A 19,398-nucleotide genomic window follows, 5' to 3' on the forward strand; every position below is an offset into this window, starting at 1 on the left:
AGTAGAATCCGGACTGTTAAGTTGTTCATAAAACAATTCCGGGTATTATTCACTATCATGGGGTTATATCGTATTATAGGAGTAACAAGTCCTGTGATCTATTTATCAAGTTACCATGTGAAATTTTGTATAAAACATTGAATTGGTATGACTTTGCCTTCCCTAGTTTGAGATTTATACCTTATTCAATCCATATTCAGTTGTTAAAGTTTTTTCGACGCATTTAGCATCTTGCTTTTTCTGCATTTACTCGAAGTGCGAAAACAAATGAGGATTTCGAACGGATATTTTACCATTGCTTGATAATGTATTCATTTATACAAGCGAGAGGTTTAGATAGCTATAAAACCAGGTTTAATCCACCATTTTCTACAAAAGGAAATGCCTGTACCACGTCAGGAATATGACGGTTGTTTTCCATTCGTTTGATATGTTTGAGCTTTTGATTTTGCCATTTGATAAGGGACTTTCCGTCTTGAATTTTCCTTGGAGTTCGATATTTTTGTTATTTTACTTTTTAACACACGATTTCAAGTGACATAAAAAACTTTAAAAATGTTGTTGGTTTTTCTAAAGCTGTTAATACTATTTGCAGAAATCACTTGTGGCAAAAAATATTGCTCAATCATAAACATATACAGAATTTGGCGGCTTTAAACTGTCGCCTAACCCTCCCCTTAGAACAAATTATAAAAATCATTTGAAAAGGGCTTGACATTTCAGATCGACAAAAAAAAAAACCCAATTAGCAAAAAGACTTAAGACACAAAATACCGATCCTCAAGTACTTGCAGTTACTAAATGCTAGATCAAAGCAAAAAACAACTAATAAAAATTATGTATATTAAAGATGATAATATTCATTAGTACTCATCCAATGGGTTCAATGTAAAGACGTTATAAAAAAGCAGGGAAAAACATGATCTTGGGCAATGCCAATATATAAGTATAGACATCAAAATGTAGATTCAGGACCCTAAATGTTTATAGATATATAGCAATAATATTTAGTTATGTTTTAATTTATTGATACCACTTGCCGTACTAAATGTGAAAATGAATAAAAAACTATCAACGAAAAAAATATATACAAACAAAATCTAAATTCAAAATTAGGCAAGTCATTTTTATTCGTAAATTTTTGCGTAGATGATTTGAATAATAACAAATTAAAGTAAGAAGGGTATAGTTGCATTTGTATTAAAAAAAGCTACTTAACTATTACAGATATCTTAAACAAATCATTTAACCATTTCATACTTCCATGATGAGACATAGTAACAGTTCATTTGGACTATAATTGAAAGATGTCTCAAGTTTGGGTTATCTTATTTGCCCCCTGCTATGGTTTTACTAAGAATATTTTCTGTTTTTCTTGACACACACATATAGTCCCTATTGTGGGCAGTTGGTCCGAGGACACACACATATAGTCCCTATTGTGGGCAGTTGGTCCGAGGACACACACATATAGTCCCTATTGTGGGCAGTTGGTCCGAGGACACACACATATAGTCCCTATTGTGGGCAGTTGGTCCGAGGACACACACATATAATCCCTATTGTGGGCAGTTGGTCCGAGGACACACACATATAGTCCCTATTGTGGTCAGTTGGTCCGAAGATACACACATATAGTCCCTATTGTGGGCAGTAGGTCCGAGGACACACACATATTGTCCCTATTGTGGGCAGTTGGTCCGAGGACACACACATATAGTCCCTATTGTGGGCAGTTGGTCCGAGGATATAGTCCCTATTGTGGACAGTTGGTCCGTGGACACACACATATAGTCCTTATTGTGATAGTCCCTATTGTAGGCAGCATATTACTTCCAAAATTTTGTTTACATACTTTCCTTTTGATTCCTTTATATTTTATGCAGGATATATAAAGTAGGCGGATTAAATTATATGTTTTTAAATGACTTTGGGTGATTAATATTTAGGTATAGTGGTGATTTGTTTTAGTTTTATAAGGTCAATATTTAGTATGTCTAGAGCTTCTTGAGATAGAGCAGGAGCGATTTTTAAAATTTTAATTCATTATCTAATAGAAATGCACAACGAAAAAATAACTGTGTTCCCAGGCAAATTAACTACAGTTTTTATTAGAATTCTTCGACTGCACTACCTACTCCCGTAATTATGATCACAATTCAAAGCTTTGACTTTCGGCCTCTTTTACTTATTTACTTTTAAACTTTATATCATGATTTTAAGAAACGGTAAAATAACAAAACCCTCTCCACACTTCGAATATCCACGTGACAAAATGACAAACTTGCTCCAGATTATCTTCGGATAATACTGTTCGTTCATCAGTGAACGGAAGAACATTTTCTCTTTCCTTTTCATATGACATTACTTGAAAACCCCAAAGCGTCATATATCTTGTAACAAGAACAAAACCGAAATGTAGTATTCAATATGTAGGGCAAACTGGACGTGAATTTTTCAAACGAACACAAGAACAACTATACCGCTTCCGCAGACCTAAAAAATTCAAAAGTTTGATTTACCAACATTTAGAAAATCACGAACACAATATTAGATATATTAAATTCCAACCACTTCAAACCGTCTAGAAACAACCAGGAAAATCACATAAAGAGTTTGAAGATTCCCGTAAACTTTGCGAACTGTCTTGGATTAAACGACTACAGACAGCGTATCCCCTGGTCTAAATAACAATATAATGGTCCAAGGAAACATATCTAAAACTTCCTCTATTGATATCATGACTATTGAAAAGACAACGCAATCATAGGTATCATGGCAAACGCATTAACCGCAATTAACGGAATAAACATCGTTCTAATCTTAAACTTGATGATTTTTTATCTATATTTAAAAACAATGGTAGACATCAATTATTATGTAAACTGGGTCAAATACCAATTAGTAAATTACATAATATTTATAACGAGTGTGATACAGTATCGTTAAATATGAGTGTACACGAATTATTACAGCTTTTTGTCACCATTGACTGTTCCCTCAAATTGACAAACCTGACGATCATAAAAAGTATTTCATAAAAATAAAATACATTAATAGAGGTATTGATTTTATTAATTTGTCTAGTATTTTTTCATGACTCTACCGTTCAAAACTTTATACCTCCATAGTTTGATAACAAAGAGCCACCTGTAATTTCTTTTTCGTATAAAAAACCCAGTAGAAGTATTAGTTTAATTTTTTATCAGACGTCAGTTACATCAGACGTCAGTATAGAAAATAATGCTCCTTCGACATGAGACTGAAACATCAAAGTTTAGATATGATCACTATGGCCATGTAATTACAGGGGACCTCAATATCGTCCAAGACCGAGAGGTTATAAACTTTTTGAAAAAAGGACCAAAATATCGTCCACCGTCGAAAATAAATTGGGAAGAGTGTCGTCAGGTTATTAAAGATGCTCTTTCGTCATATTGTAAAAAATGGTGTAAACGGGAGAAATCTGACAATAAGTCACTTGATTTCTATTTGAATAAATGTCTCAATATTGTTGATAATCGTATATCACTTTTCGAAAATAATTTAGAAATAAATAAAAGAATAAGTAATACGCCCATTTCTAGGATTAAAAACAAAATTCAAGTACTCGCAAAGCGTTTTGTGTTCGTACTGACCGACAAAGCAGCCAACAATGTGGTGGTGACAACATTTATGTATGTTTCGGCAATAAAGTTTATCGACAGATAGTAGGTATTCCTATGGGCACCAGTTGTGTCCCTTTAATAGCAGACTTGTTCCTGTACTGTTATGAATCACAGTTTATGGTCAAACTCAGTAAAGACCCGTCTAAATTCAATTTAATTGATAAATTCAACAACACTTACCGTTATCTTGATGATATTTTTTCGTTAAACAATCAAGAATTCTCTAAATATACTGCCGAAATTTACCCATAGCAACTTACTTTAAATAAATCAAATATTAACAGCAATAAGTTTCCTTTCCTAGATTTAGATATTTCAGTTTTACACCAGAAACTCTACACAAAAATTTACTACAAAAGAAATGATTTTTCTTTCACTATTGTTAATTTTCCTTTTTTGGACGGCGATGTTCCTCTGACATCATCTTACGGTGTTTATATATCCCAACTCGTTCATTATGCCCGTGTCTGTAGTGACGTTTTGGATTTCAATGAGCATAATCTATGTATTACTGGTAAATTATTAAGTCAGGGATTTTGTTACCACAAATTACTTAAAACCTTTACTAAATTCTTCCACAGATACAAAGATTTGGTTTGCGAGTTTGGCTGTACCTTAAAACACTTATTTCAGACGGAATAGCACATCCTAAATGTTACGGTGATTTTGTTTACCGAGCCCGGAAATTTATATACGATCCGGGTAAACTCACCAATCCTTTAGATAAACTTATTCTAAAAGGTTACCATTCAACACTGTAATTAGATGTTTGAATATTGTTTTTATTGGTATAAATATTGATTTTGTTATCAGTAAATTAAAATCATGCTAATAGATTTGTTATACACATATGCGCTTTAACGGTACTACAATCTGTCGATCGTTTGGCATTTTGGCATTACACAAGGTCATGTTTTTCTCTGACTTAATGACGTCTTTACGGCACTAAATCTATTGGATGTTTGACGTGTATTGATTGATATTTTAGTCTTAGATACATTATTTTTTTATTAGTTGTTATTGGCTTTGAAATAGCTGTCAGTAACTGCGAGTACTCTCAGATCTGTACTTAGTGTCCTTTTTCTTATTAGGGATGAGGGATGGATAAAGCCCTGCCACGTCCGTTCTGTGTTTATGTTTGATGTTTTTTCTGCTTTGTATCGATCTGATGAGTAAAGCCTTTTTCAACTGATTTTTATAGTTTGTTCTTATGTTGTGCTGTTACACCACTGTCCCAGGTTAGGGGGAGGGTTGAGCGCTCGCAAACATGTTTAACCCCGCTACATTATTTATGTGGATGTCCCAAGTCAGGAGCCTGTAGTTCTGTGGTTGTCGTTGGTTCTTGTCTGTTATATTTGTTTTTCGTTAATTGTTTTGTTATAGATTAGGCCGTTAGTTTTCTCAATTGAATTGTTTCATATTTTTCATGTCGGGGCCTTTTAAAGCCGCCTATACGGTATGGGGTTTTCTTATTGTTGAAGGCCGTACGGTTGCCTATAATTGCTTACATCCACTTTATTTGAACTTTGGTGGATAGTTGTCTCACTGGCAATCATACCTCATCTCCTTATTTTTATATCATTGGCAATAATACCACATCTTCTTATTTTTAATACGCGTTTACATAAAAGTGTAAATTAGTTTTTCATCTATGTCGTAGGGTATCTCATTGTAAACAATGAGTCGATACTGCTGCTGGTTGAGTATTTTCGACTTTTGAGTTTGAATTTCCCTTTGGTATCTTTCGCCTCTCTTTAAGTTCCCGAATGTATCATCAGCTCAGTAGTCAATGCTTCGGTACCTACATGATTTATAACATATACTTATTTAAAATTCATACGTTCATGAATTAAAAAATATTTAAAACTATGGTTCAAACCCCCGCATGTAAAGTTGAACTTTAATTGGCTATTTTGTTTAGGTCCAATTTGGTCATATAGCTCCTAACGATGCAGCGTATTTCAGCAGTCATGGCTTTTAAAAGTTTTGGTTTGCGTATTCCCGATGAAGAATAATCCGGGAAAGCTCTTCGGAGGCACGAACTTTATGAAAGTATTTATTTCATTTACACGAATAAATAATTGCATTTATTATTCTTAATTTTCTTCCTAACATGAAAAACTAGAGTGATAATAATGTCAAAATATAGTCCACATTGATTAGCCTTTGAAAAAAGGATTATAGAATTAATACAAACGAACCTAATGAAGGGTCATGTTTTAACAGAGGTTTAAAGAAGTAATCTCTAATCTTCTTAAGCTGACTGGAGGTGTATGACAAACAATAACAAACACATTTTTTCATCAAGAAAACGCAAAACATTTATATATACCAGTACGTAGAGGTTATAATTAATGATTACCCGGGACACGGAAATTATCTGAACATTAAGGTAGGAACTTAACAAGATAGTACGGCCTATTTTTGTGTTTCGAATTGTTATTGAATAAATTGTATGCACTGGTTACAGTAAGGCTAAATATATGTGAAAATAAATCTGAATTAGTAGTACACATGTTTTGGTTATATATTTAAAGTTTTTACACACAGCATGACACATTTGTAATTTTTGACTGGCGTTAATATAAAGAACAATTTATTTTTTGAAACTTTTGTTAGTAAAACTAATGGATAAAAAAAGTTAATCCTTTGTGAATAGGAATTGTCTAGATTAGTTACTACACAAGTTTAACTTTTCTACAAAGGTACAAAGTGCTTATCATTAATTACGTCAACGTGAAGCAATAATATGGTATTATTACGTGAGTATTTCTGTATTGGCCTTGTTATTGGTCCGAGGCTTGCTGTATTGGCCTGAGGCGAAAGCCGAAGGCCAATACAGCTGGCCAAGGACCAATAACAAGGCCAATACAGAAATACACGTAATGATACCTTTATTAATTAACTACAGTGTTAACATTGTTTTATATACCACAAGAGATATACATTTTTTACCTTGAAGTGGAACTATCCAAATCTGAGTTCCCATTTATCATGTTTATAAGCTGCAATATCAAATGATCTGGTGCTGTTTCCAGGCGTCTTCTACATTTTCTCATCTGATGAATTTTTCTACCCTTACCAGTCACTATAAAGTGTTACAGTTCAGATTTAGACGCAACACATAAATAGTAATTGGAAAGGTACTGCCATTGCATGTGTAATGCAGAAAAAAATTATTTAAAAAAAAATGTAGGAGTTGAATATGATTGAAAATTATACAACTTTCCATAAGGCAACTGACCCAAGATTTGTCACCCTTCCACAATGCATATGCCTGGTTCGGGTTGAAAAATAAATGACAGTTTACAAAACATGAGAAGCGAAAGTAAACAGTAAAATTATCGGTTGTACCTGAGGTCGACAAGAAATGAACTTTGTGATAAACTACTCGTTGCCCAAACCTGAAATAATTCAATTGCCTGCTTACAAAATGCTTTTCAAATGAATGTGACCGTCTTCAGCCTGAAATATATGCCACACTGAACGTTTCGGCATGTTTATGGTGAGTAAATGAAAACTGCGTCTTCCTAACGACTGTTTACTTTAAGTTTGTGTTTATCATGACTTTCGATCTAAAAACTAGAGACGTTCCGAAATCCTGTATTGGCCGGATCAGAACTCGGCCAATACAGAAAAAAATCAATATTGGCCGAGTTATTCTGTATTGGCCGAGTTGACACTTTTATATTGCATAGGCAGTTTTCATCATATTAAGTCTAATAACAGAGTAGTTAATTAATAATTGTTTATATGGTCTTGAATACCCATATTGTTATCTTATTCCTTATCTTCCGTATTGTATATGTTCTCCTGTCCAGGGCATGTTACACATTATATATCCGGTTCTAGCCAATAGAACCTTAGCAACATCATAAATCAATCAATTAGAACTGAGAAAATATCATAATAACCAAATTATTGCTAAAATGCCGATTTTTAACTAAAATCGAAACAGTGCCATTAACAGCCAACAGAGCATTATAACGGGACCATTATTTACGAAACCAGCATTTATGAAATAAATTGTTAACTAACATTGAATATTAAAGCACCTTTTATATCAATTGAAGTGAAATTCAAATATTAACATTAAAATATATTTGCAATAGATCTGTTAATTTTCTGTGACCGATGATTTTTTATTCAAGTAGTCGAAAACCCTGAAAACAATCAGCCATCTTGAATTTTATGTCTTTTCGTAATGACTGTTTTCGCCCATAATGGTCTCGTAATTAATTTACCTGAGTAATGCTGCAGATAATAGCCCAATATTATTTTAGCATTCGAACCCGGAAAAAAACTTGGAAAGGAACCCCAACGAGTAAGTGATGACAGAATATGTCTGCATTTAAACAAAATATTTGGTTTAAAACGGAGACCATATAATTCCATCACAAAACTGTAAAATACGTAATGTATAAAAGGCAATTTCACTAAGGTCAAACAAAGATTGCATAAATATTCAACAGTATCTAGTGGATACATTTTCTTTATACCACCTAAAGCAACAGTATTTAACATTTTATTATAATGCTATTAAAAATTTGGAACTTGAGTTAAAGTAAAATATTGAATCTTTTAATTTAAATCTGACGTCATAGATTTTTTGTCAGAAAAGGAAAGCAACGATTCATCCCCTCAGCTATGTATTGGTGAGTTTTGCTAGCTTCTTAGCCTGGGATCCTGGCTCACTGCTCGACAGTCGACGAAGTATTAGAGTGGGTCAGGATGCCAGGCTAGTAGCTTCTATGGGCCATTCGGATATCTTTGGAAACAAGTTTCTCGGAACCTCTCGGTAATTTTCGATCATTTATACAGGTAGTTTTCTATGTCTTTGATACGGTCCCTCTATGGATAGGCTACCACGTGACATTATATATGTCAAACGCAGTTCATTTGTAGATCGGAAAATAAAAATATAAAGACTAGATTGCAGTCAAAAAATCATTTATATTTTAGAACCTATTTGCCTTTTGACAAAACATATGTGTTTTTAATAATGCCCATATTAAATATTATCAAATATCAAGTATAATGATAACGCAATTATATTATTCATGTTTTGAGACGGCCCCTGTAGGCGTTGTATGTGTAGACCATATGAGTATTTAGACCATATAGGTATTTTACAAATAAATTTTTAACTTCCTTCCCAGGAGAACACAGCTCATTCTCCGAACCGAAACTGGCACGAGTTTCTAACTGATTCCTTTATCTTTACATATTGTCTGAATTTTGGTGTATCTATTATCTTGCTTTCGCTAGAATGAATTTAGAGCGTTTTATCTTGTAGACTTTTGCGTCCCTAAGTGAAACCATATGCGTTTTTGGCATGGACCTTTTTCTTTTTTGTTAATGTTTTTATTATTATGTCAGAAACAAAATTCCTTCTAATCTCAACTTATTTTCATTTAATTGTTGTGTTCTTTCTCCTTTTCATACTATTTTCTGTTATTGTAAGATCGTGTAAATAGGATCAAGAACACATTAACTAAAAACATCTGTTATTGTAAGATCGTGTAAATAGGATCAAGAACACATTAGATAACAAAAAATAATTTGAAATATTTAAGAAATTTTAATTCAATAAAAACACCAAAATAAATTAAAAAGAAAGAAAGAAAGAAAGAGGGTTCAATGAAAAAAAAATTCCTGTGAGTTAAGCAATGGACTTTTTGTTTAACAACTCATTTAGATATTTCTTGAAGTTATTTTTATAAGTCGACATGTTGCGTTTCGTACAAATGTAAGAACAAATCAATAATGACCACGTAAAATGATTTCACTATAATTCTTACTAATTCACTAAGTAAAATTCACTTTATTTCATTAATCATGTAACAATGATTACAATATGATTGAATAAGTAAAAAAAAAATTTTAGAAACTTTTAATTTATGGGACACCTTTTCAATGTTCTTTAAAAGGGTTCCAATAACCGGACCATACGTGCACGGTCGGAATGCTCATATGGTTCGGAACATATTTACTGATATTCACTTATTGTATGTTTATTTAATCTCATTTATGAGGAATTAAAAATATGAATGAATGAATGAACGGTCGAATAGATTTGAACAGTGAATATATTCATGAAAACTATATGCAACATATGAGCACCAATGAGCAGAGATGGGTACACATAAGTTAGTATCTAAATTTTAAACGGTAGTGAATGAAAAAAAATACTTCCATAGTTTCAATTCACAAGTAATCTAAATCCTTGTTTCTCACAAAAAACGTAATTAATATTTTACAATAATCATAAGAAAAATTAATTACTACGTTAATTACTTTATACTGTTTTAGTATGGTTTCATAAGTCTTATATTTTGTATATCAATATATTCATATAATGGAAAGCTAGACTTTAAGAAGAGATTGATTTGATAGATAAAATGTCCATCAGAAAATACATGACGTTTGTGTTTATTGATATCATATTTCAAATTTTCGGAAAAGATTCATTATCAGGAATATATGTTAATTAAATTTCAATTCTTTTTTTGTTGTTAATAGTTCAACCTTATAGATCTAAATCTTTGCATTATGGTACGATTTTGAAAGCTGTATTCATTGTGTTGAACAGCTATCCTACACACGTGTTAGTTCATTTACATCATAATTATACAACCCTTTGCGTTCACACAAATTCCGAATTAAATGGCAATGAATCCGGAGTCAAAACACTTGAGGAAGGTAGTTTGACATACGAATTCAACTATTACACATTAGATTTGAGCCTAGATTAATATATGTGATGACGCAAATGGGTATTCTTATCTAGAGTATCAGTGCCTATGTTTTCCATTTACTATTTCTTGAGCAAGAAAACCACGTGCATGCATAAATATTAATTTCACTTGCGAATGTGAACTTTCGCAAATCTTTCTAAATCCAGGACACGTCAGTAAGAGATTTATATGTGACTTTCAAGCATGGTCATCATTACTTAATGTTTTCTGACCTCTAGCTGTTTCTCTTTTCTTTTTCCCTTTTGAGTGACTGTCCTATTGTAAACTTTGAATTTTCGAAATGCTAAGGATTTTCTACCCCAGGAATAGATTACCTTAGATGTATTCGAAATTTTGGGTCCGCTTTGTCTTACAACTTCGTACTTTATTTGGCCTTTTTAACTTTTTTTATTCGAGCGTCACTGATGAGTCTTTTGCAGACTAAACTCCCGTCTGGGGTACAACATTTAAATGCTGGTATCTTTATATATCTACATATCTTTTTATATAAAGTGGTTCTTTTGAGAGTATGTTCAGGTATTCATAAAACGTATGAAAATAAGATATTCTTCAAAACCAAGTTTTCCTGTGGAATATTTGGATTGATTTAAGTAACTTTAGGAAATCCTTTAGATTTGAGATTTTTTATGAGACCAACATAACTGGCAGTATATAAGAGGTCCCAAATGAAGCCTCTGTGTTACTCTCAAGAAAAATATACGAAACCTTCTTATAAGTTGCATAGCACAGGGTTTCACTTCACATGGAAATTGGACTTTAAATTTATCTAAACAACATCTTACCTTGAGTACAAACCATGAGTATAGACAGTTTCAATAACAAGTATAAGAATAATTGAATGCATCCAGGAAACAAAATAAGAAGATATGAAAGATTAAATAAATGCATCCAGATAATAAAGCAAACCGAGTGCTTAGATTTATATTGCGATTGGTTTGTGCAATTTGCATTAGACATCCGGTTTGCAGAAACTGGGATTTACAAAAGGATTAAGAAAAAATATGTACACTACCAAGTAATAAATAAAATAATCAAGCCTTAAAAGGTAAATTCAAATAGTAGCTGTATATATACACTTTTCTATTCACAACTAAAATCCAACATTGCGTTCAATTGAGTTGTGCAAGAATCTTTTTTTTTAAAAGAAAGCAACGTGTTTTTTTTTTTTTTTTTTTTTTTTTTATCTTATTGAATAGTTGAATGGTCTAAACAATGTCAATTATTTTTAACATAATTAGTATAAAACCTGCTGAAGTCTTGGTTTTATAATATTTCTAAGGATTGTAACACAATGATGGTTCCCATTTGATAAGCATTTAGGCTCTCCTGGGTAATTCATGTACTTGATATCATTTAGTTTAATATGTATACCGTAATATATGATATGTGCCTCCCTCTTGCTTCCGTATAATTTTTGTATGTCTGTACATATACATTATGTAATATTTATTGTGTGTATCTCTATACCAATGTAATTTGGTTTGTTGAGAAATAAAGATATATAAGATAAGCCGTAAGGCTTTTATGGGCAATCCAGATTAAGTATGAACACTTGTTGTAAGATTTTACGATTTTAGTATGTTTCCATCATGTTTGCTATTACTTTGTATTATTGCAAATGAAATGTTGTGTTGATATTTTATCTAATAGGTTTGTCTATTTATTAAGTTTTAATTTAGTCAATATAATCAATGACTATCGTTCTGTATCGGCCATTCAAATGATATTATCAATTTTAGTAAATGTTGCACAGGTTTTCTCAAACCCCAACAGTTCATCAATATTACACACCGTATCAACCATCAACCAACCTAATCCATCAGCAGAACTCTCGGGTTGATAATTGTGTCTCGAGTCGATACGCATGTGATGTTGAAAAAAGCAATATAACATTCCTTGTTTATTAGAAATTCCAGTTCGTAACCCGAAGGGTTTATGGCATGAGATATTGATTGCTGCAGTTTCAAAATGGCGTTTCAGTTGACTTGACTGAATTATCCTAGATCCACTTCTATTTGAGCGTAACTGTACAGACGTACCATGGGAAGAGGGGGGGGGGGGGGGGGGGGATATATATCTTCCAATACTTTTGGTTTATCCTTTCATATAGTATTTCAAAATCATAATGACATAAGCACATTTTTTATGATTCGATACCAGTAATAGCGATCTCGGGTTCATCAACCTCATTTACAAAAAAATCCTGTAGTATGAAATAAAGTGTATATGGTAAGCCCTTACAGAGCTCTGGGGATTATATTGGTTGATATGAGTATAATATTGAAAAAAAGTCATATAATATTGTCCATTTATTTTTCAGGGGCAACCAGATATGGGAACAACCGAAGCCAAACCAGTTTGCCAACATTCTTGTAGCAGTGCAGTGACCGTGTACACAGATGTTGACCAGGATGATTGGTTACGTAATGATACAACTGTGGAAAAACAAGTCTTGACAAACACAAATAACAACAAATCAAATACTCATCAACAAGTTAGCTCTTCCAAACACAATGAACAATGTCTTATTTTTAGTGATAAACAAGTCAACAGAACAACCAAAACAATATCACCAACCACCAGGAATATTACAAACGTTGTGGAATTAGAGGAATATGATTGAGTTAAAACTCGTAATCTTACAAAACAAGAATTATATCTAAAAAAAAAACGCAATTAAAAACAAAGATATAAGGATGGCTGTGTTGTGTAAACAGGATTTAATATATGTGATAAGTGGAATTGTACCATGTGCTATCATTGATACCAAATTATGAAATGAGGGGGAAATACTTAAACAATATATGAAATATAAATGTTATACTTAAGCTAACTTGTTTGTACTTGATTTTCGTTAAATATCTACAACATCACGATAAAATGTAGGATGAGAAATACCGTCTAATATTAATTATTTACGAGAAACATTATATTTTATACATTTATGTAATTTTAAAAGGGGTAAAATTTAAAAATGTTACTTTGCGACTTTGCTACCTCGCGATTTTATTAAATGAAAGTGTGAGTTAAAGGATTTGTAGCGTATATATCATGAAATTACAATGTACCATTAACCCGAGACTTTAACTTACTTTACTCTGCAAATTTCTCTGCTTCTGCAGTATTAAGAAACAGTTCTATTATTTGGAGTACGAAATTATACGGTTGAATTGCCAGTTTTTGTGTATATTTATAATTAATATTATATTGATCTTTTCCATTGAGCCATCGCTGAAATTGAAAAAAATAAGACTTATGAGATTCCTTACCTTACTCCAAAGAAAAAAAGATCGAAACCAGATAAGATTAATTTCTGGTTTTAACGTAGTTCCAGGATAAAATACATAATTTAATAAAAAAAAAAAAAGATTTCAGAAAAGAATTAAAGATTTGATAAGGCTAAATCATGAATAAATCTTTGTATTCTATGTTGTATCGAAGAAAATATTGTGCATATTATTTATTAGTATCTTCTTTTATTAGAAAAGCTTAAAATACATACATTTACATTTCTTAATGAATACTTAAGAATAACTATTTAATTTAAAGTGTCTCATAAGTAAGTTTTAGCTGGATACCAATATTTTAACCTTGATGAAAATTTATTTTTTATTTGTATTCTTATGTATTAACATTAACATTAACGGTAAGAATTTTACTGTTCCAGATGTAGATATATGATGGATGCAATTTGTAACAGGCATTTGCCTTTTTAAGACATCGTGTCAGGGCCATTTTGTTGATCCAATATATTACCTGATATAGAATGTACACGTTTTTCAATGCTATGTCATTATTTAGTTGTTTCAAGATCGAGTAAAAACATGTTTTTGCTTGATTTCACATTGAAACTTATTTAAATTCGATTTAGCATTTATCAAACGCATTATCTAATGGATTGTGATTTTAAATCAATTCCCTTTAAACTGTCCCAATAACAGTTATATCGTTTCCAGGTGCAGTCATACAGTAAATGTTGCCTTTGTCTTCAACAGTCTCTTTTCTATCCATGATTTTCAACCAAATATCGGCCCTATTCCCAATTCAAAACAGGCGGGCTTTGCCTAAATTGTAATCCAATGTTCCCATTGATATCATAAATACCCAAAACCTCTAAAATATAGTCTATCAAATCACATTAAAGCGTTATTGCAATAAAATATCTTGTGTGTTTAGAATTTTTACTATTTACGAATATGTGAAATTTGTAACTTGACAGCATATACTAAATTACGAATAAAATAAATTTACTGTTTCTTGAAATGGCTACTGGTTCAGTGAAATCAAAGAAAAGATACGTTGTTTTTTTTCAGATCCAAGCCCGTATAAACTGATCCATGTGATAGTAAATGCATGTTTTACTAAATCGTGCAGTGTACTATTTTGACATCTCGCGGCATAAGAGCAAATTTACATTACTAGTACATAAATAAATCAAGTAAGAAAGATAGTGCAAAAGAACCAGCCATTGTATTTATAAAAAGTGTTTAATCCTTACTTATTATCTGTACAATGAAACTGCTACGCAACGACCAGTCCTAGTAGAAACTTCTGAATACGAGAATCCAATTAAACTTAAGAGCTCATTTGGTAACAAAATATCATTGATGTATATTTGGCTTGCAAGTCAACAATTCAACATAATTTGACATAATTTGAATATGTATTCATGCAACATTCAATTTGACACTTAGCGGAGATATGTTGCGCATGTGTTCAGCATGTGTTACGTTCATTCATTAGAGCTAATTCCTTAATGCTTGTAGATTAAGACTTTGGTTTGCTTGCTTGCTTTCTTTGTATAAACTTTTGCTCAAGCATTGTAATTATAATTGCCATCTGCAAACAATATAAATAGGCGCATTTAAACCTGTATACATTACACTTAAATTTGATTGGATGTTATCCCGGAAGTTAGGAACACCCAATTGCACATGTAAACATTACAGGACAAATATTATTGGGTGTTCCTAACCTCCAGCATAAAGTCCAATCAAATCTAAGTATAATGTATAGAAAAGAATGTCAACATTGAAAAGTGAAATATAGGAGTTACCAGGAATAATTATTTCGTTGAATGGCCTGGTCCATAAAAAATAATTCTTATACAAGTAAAACGATGGTTTTTATGTTATACGATAGCACGTGCTTGTGTTTATATCGGTTTGTATAACCATCGGCAGTCTTCGAAGGTCATCTCGATGGATAATTAGATGGCGTCTGGTCTAAAATACACACGAATTACGGATACATTATAATGAGTTTATGCATTGTTAATTGTTTCTTTTTTTCTTTTTGTAATTTGGATATACGTTTTAGTGTATAAGAATTTGGAACAATACATGAATTTGACAGCTAATGCCGTTTTTTTTAGTAATAATTGCAACATGGCGTGAATATCGAACGTGACTAGTGATGCAAAGCAAATACAAATTTAGTATTAATTTATTCTTTTACATTCAAAATTATCAATCAATCAAAATTAAAACTGCCTGAGCCTATTTATTAATATGAATTTTGACGCGACACTTTATAACAAGATAAAACAGTAAAGACAACATTATTCATTGATCGATTATCGAAAACCCTGTGGAATACCTCTTTTTTTCGTTATATGGATAATAGTGTTTTACTTGTTTTTGTATTTTTTGAATGCATGTTTTATACCTATGATACTTTCTTAATTGTACAATATGATATTTAAAACTTACAAATATAATTTTATCTAATTATTATTATATCAATCAGAACTGAGAAAAAAGCATCAGTGAACAGACCTATTTATAAATATGATTACTATGACTGGTGATATAGAATTATAAATAAGCATACGCAAACGAGTTGTACATAATTCAAATTCATTAACACAAAGGAATGCATGTAACAGGTATTAATAATAAATGTTTCAATTTAGATTATCAGCGCTCATCCAACAGTATGTATCTTAAAGAGAATATGACGCAATTATTAATTGTTACATGTTTCAAATTTTACGTACCATTCATACCAAAAGAATCTTAGCCATATCATACGGCCACCAATGAGGACCGATATTTGTTACGTAATAATTTCAATATGGTGTGAATATCCTATGAAACTAATAGCTTCGCAACGTGATGCGAAGCAATGAGAATTTGCAATGTTGGGTCAAGTTGTCTGACTGATAATATTCTGAGTATGTTATGAATTATTTAACAGGAACAAGGACCAGGCGTCTGACTGCATATGTACTGATCTTAATAAAACTTTAGAATAATCAATATGATTATTAATTTTCGATTTGGTTTAAGTTATACAGTGAACTTTCTCAGTCCAAGGGATAACCCCTTAATCTGAAATGGGTAGATTACCACAAATGATAGTGAACAACAGCATTCAACTTGAAACTCACCGAAATAAAAAAAATAGGGAAATGTGGTATGATTGCCAATTAGACATTTACCCAGCAGAGTCCAAATAAAGCGGATTCAAGCAAAAACATATATTATATATGAAAATAAGAAGATGTAGTATGATTGCCAATGAGATAACTCTCCACAAGAGACCAAATGACACAGATCATTTTAAGGCCTTCAACAATGCGCAAAATCCATACCTTATAGTCAGCTATAAAAGGCCGACATGACACATGGTCAAACGAAAAAAAAACCATGGCCTGATTTTTGACAAAACAATAAACGAAAAACAAATATAACAGACAGCAACAAACGACAACACCTAAATAACAACCCCTGACTTGGGACAGGCACATTTAGAATGTGGCTGGATTAAACCTTTTTGTGATCTTAATCCCCCTTACCTGGTACAGTGGATTAATAGCACTGAAAAACTGGATGGCCACAACTGTCTGCGGGATAAAAAATGAAAGCAACACTGTATAAATTCCATGCGTCGGAAACGCTTTTTTGGATTGACCTTCATCAGGAACACTCAAAGCCGAATATTTGAAAGCCAAGGATGTAAACACTGCATATGAAGTCGCACTATCTAGGGCATAATAAATAGTTGACCATGTTGGGTTCTGGATAATTTTATTATGAAGCATCAAAACGAAACCCTCGTATGAGGTACAAAGGTTATGCCTCAACGTATAACTACATCATATGCAGAACTCTGTCATAATACCTGAAATAATCGTGGAATTCCTCCAATACAAATGATACGAAATATGAAACGGCAAATAAAGACTAAAGAAAATATATGAAAAGTGTGTTCGGTTTGAACATCAATCCACAATTAACTATATACTTCAATATAATTACACCCCAGTTCTATTGTTATACTTCATAGTTTCTATTTCTGAAACAAGTGTAAATTGTATAGATCTGTTGTTACGAATAACAATGGATTTTGACCACAGGGTGTGACGAGCGGTGTTTCTGGAAACCCCTGCTTCTATATCCCGAAAACAAAGTCCATTGTTATTCATTACAATAGAAATTGATTATTTTTTAAATAGCATGAACATAAGAAATTACTAATAGTGTTCACTACAAGTTGTTTCAAGATATTAAAAAAAAAACCACATTTTAGGAAATTCCAATAGCGAAAAAAATATTAAGCATCTATTTTGAATAAAAACAAATCATTTGATTGATAGCGTTGAAAAACTAAATAAAATTGTCCGCGATTTTCGAGAAAAAAAATTTTCTGACTCCGACAAAAAACCATAACCCCCCCCCCCCCCCTCCCCATTTTTGAAGTTAAAATGGTTGTTCCATTAATACTCCTTTACTTGAAGGTAAAATTTTTGATCCAAGTCATATGTCTCTATTCTAAAGCATTAATCTTAAAAAAAAAACGGGGATTCCTACTTCCGGACCCCCCCCCCCCCCAGGATTGCCCCCAAAAAGGGAGTTCCTAAATATTCTATCTGTATTTTTGTATGTTAAGCGTGTCCGGTCGTCGGGTTTCTTAATCCAGACACACCTATCCCTCAGTATATCCGAATATGAATGTTTGTTTATTCTCGGGAAGAGGGGTGGGGCTTCTTTTTTTCTTTTTTTTTTATAAAACCGTTACATAAAAAATATATTTATGATTACCTTCATTAAACTGATAAGGTAAGTACTTTCGGTTATAATATTGCCTTTATCTTAGTCTATTCTACCAAATCCAACGTTTGACTCAAAAAGTCGTCCGTCTTATACCCGTCCATATTGACAACTGCATACAAGGAGTATGATGTATTTTTTTTTGTAATAAGATTGCACGAAACGGTCAACCTTGAACTGCTGATCCATATTAGCACTAGGATTTAACGGGAATATGCAAAACAGCAACTTTGACATTTGTAAAATCTACTCACTTGTCGAAGTTTGAACGAACATAGCCAAAGTAAGGTTACTAGTGGGGTTTCATGTAAAAAAAAAATGTTTTTCTTATAAATCATGGTTTGATTTTGTCAATAAATATGCTATCCGTTCTTTTTCATTTAATAATCATTGTTAACAAATATAGGGTATAGCATTGGGTGTAAGTTAGTTATACACCTCGGGATACGGTGTGTCTGGATAAGAAACCCCTCTGGCCTCCGGCCGTCGGGGTTTCTTATCCAGACACACCTATCCTTCGGTGTATAACTATTACATAAACCGCCAAAAGATATATGAACAATGAAACAGTAGAAAGTGTGCGGTCAAATCAAGCGTAAAAACAAAGACCATCAAAATAGACGAAGTGAGTAACAATCAGGAGGAAACTAGTCAATCGTCAAAGTCTGTGAATATAAAATACAAATGGTACAACTCATAATTAAGTACAATCCGTAATTAATCTATTTAAAAACGAAGACACAAATATGAATTAGTAATTAAATCATCTTTATTTTAAAGTAAATTCAAATAAGAAATCAAATACTAATTACAAAATTATATCAATATTATTTCAATCATGAATATTTGAATATGTATTCATGCAGCATTCAATTTGACACTTAGCGGAGATGTGTTGCGCATTTGTTCAGCATGTGG

At 32.1% G+C, this 19,398-nt stretch overlaps 1 long non-coding RNA gene across 1 annotated transcript; it reads left to right on the forward strand.

The window, feature by feature from the left end:
- Positions 1-5,955: 5,955 nt before the first annotated feature.
- On the forward strand, positions 5,956-16,158 carry LOC127737512 (uncharacterized). Its single transcript, XR_007999610.1, has 2 exons — positions 5,956-6,060; positions 12,747-16,158. It is a non-coding gene; the product is annotated as an uncharacterized LOC127737512 (long non-coding RNA).
- Positions 16,159-19,398: the final 3,240 nt, after the last annotated feature.

Source organism: Mytilus californianus, unplaced genomic scaffold (assembly GCF_021869535.1).
Source record: "Mytilus californianus isolate M0D057914Y unplaced genomic scaffold, xbMytCali1.0.p SCAF_4, whole genome shotgun sequence".
Classification (NCBI taxonomy): Eukaryota; Metazoa; Mollusca; class Bivalvia; order Mytilida; family Mytilidae; genus Mytilus; species Mytilus californianus.